At 44.3% G+C, this 1,866-nt stretch overlaps 1 pseudogene; it reads left to right on the plus strand.

Annotated features, from left to right (window-relative positions):
* The first annotated feature begins 228 nt into the window (after nucleotides 1–228).
* LOC101327421 (small ribosomal subunit protein uS5 pseudogene) lies at nucleotides 229–1,039 on the plus strand (annotated as a pseudogene).
* Nucleotides 1,040–1,866: the final 827 nt, after the last annotated feature.

The following is a 1,866-nucleotide window of genomic DNA, read 5'->3' on the forward strand; positions in this document are numbered from 1 at the left end:
TCATTTTAATACATTAAATGACTTTCTTTCAGTTAGAAAAAGGAAGATAAATCTTTATTCCAAGAGATAGCAAATAAATACTGAATAAACAGTAAATACTAAATAAATACACGTAACTTAGAGTCCCATTGTGATCTGATACTGAATAGAGAAAATGATCTGGAAAGACGGGTAAGAAGCAAAAAGATTAAAGTGGAGAAGTAAGATTCTTCTCCATAAAAACACCAAATGGCAGATGATACCGGTGCTGCTGGAGGGCTCGGAGGCCGAGGCGGCCCCGGGAGAGGAGACTGAGGTAGTTTACGTCATCCCGGGGCTGGGGCCAAGGACAAGGAGAGGCTCCCTGTCACCAAGCTGGGTCACTTGGTCGAGGACATGAAGATCAGGTCCCTGGAGGAGATCTGTCTCTTCTCTCTGCCCATCAAGGAATCTGAGATCATTGACTTTTTGCTGGGGGCATCCCTCAAGGACAAGGTTTTGAAGATAATGCCTGTGCAAAAGCAGACCCGTGCTGGCCAGCGGGACCAGGTTCTAGGCATTTGTCGCCACTGAGAATTACAATGGACATCATTTGGGTGTCAGGTGCTCCAGAGAGGTAGCCACTGCCATCTGTGGGGCCATGATTCTGGCCAAGCTCTCCATCGTCCCCATGCAGCGAGGTTACTGGGGTAACAAGATCGGCAAGCCCAATGCTGTTCATTGCAAGATGACTGGCTCTCTGTGGCTCTGGCCTGGTGAGTCTCATCCCTGCCCCAGGGGCACTGGCATCAACTCAGCCCCTGTGCCGAAGAAGCTGCTGCTGATGGCCAGTACTGACGACTGCTACACCTCTGTCAGGGGCTGCACTGCCACCCTGGGCAACTTTGCCAAGGCCACCTTTGATGCCATTTCCAAGACCTACAGCTATCTCACCCCTGATCTCTGGAAACAGATGCTGTTCACCAAGTCTCCATAGCAGGAATTCACTGACCATCTTGTAAAGACCCACACCAGAGCTTCCTTGCAGAGGACCCAAGCTCCAGCTGTGACCACCACATAGTTTTATATGAGAAAAATAAAGTGAATGGAAGCTGGTTACAAAATAAATAAATAAATAAATAATAAATAAAATGGAGAAGGTAAGAAGGAATAAAATACAGAAGTAGGAATCAAAATAGGTACAAAATAATAAAAAAAAATGTCAGGGGAGCAGAGATCATAAGAGAGAGGATGGAGAAATAAAGAAGCTTAGGGACTTAAGGAGAAAAATACCGAGATAGTCTAGATAAAGACATGCAGAATAAGATAGATGTAGCCAAAGGCAGAGGGAGAAATGTGGAGCAAGCAATAAAGAGACAGAACAATTAGATTGCTAATGCAGTGAATTCCAGAGCCAGTTGCTGACCCGCACTACAAATCTTTAAGTATTTTGTCACCTCACTGCTCTGGGAAAAAAATGTTATTGGGATTTGAGTCATTATTTGCACATGCAATAAATAATAATTAGTCTTATGGATGAGGCATTGGTCCCGTTACTGGGCTGAACATGGTAATGCTGATGTCTCATTCAGTCTACTTCCTAGGGTGAACACAATTCAATCTTTGTGGAGTGTGGTAAGGGTTGTGGTGATTATGATTGGCAGCCCCACCAAATACAATGAGGAAAGAGAAGTTCCCCAAAGAAAACAATGTGTGTCTATGTGCATAAAGTCCCACTGGGCGGGGGGTGGTGGTGGTGGTGGCAGTGTTTGCTGATTAAAGCAACAGAGGTCCAATACAGACTGGCCTCATGTCTTATTTTATAGAAATCAATCAATCAATCTGAAATATTTTACCTAGATAATTTAGCTACTAAGTGGCTTAAACAGAATTTTAACTCAGCTCTAG

This window comes from Tursiops truncatus, chromosome 14 (genome assembly GCF_011762595.2).
Source record: "Tursiops truncatus isolate mTurTru1 chromosome 14, mTurTru1.mat.Y, whole genome shotgun sequence".
NCBI lineage: Eukaryota > Metazoa > Chordata > Mammalia > Artiodactyla > Delphinidae > Tursiops > Tursiops truncatus.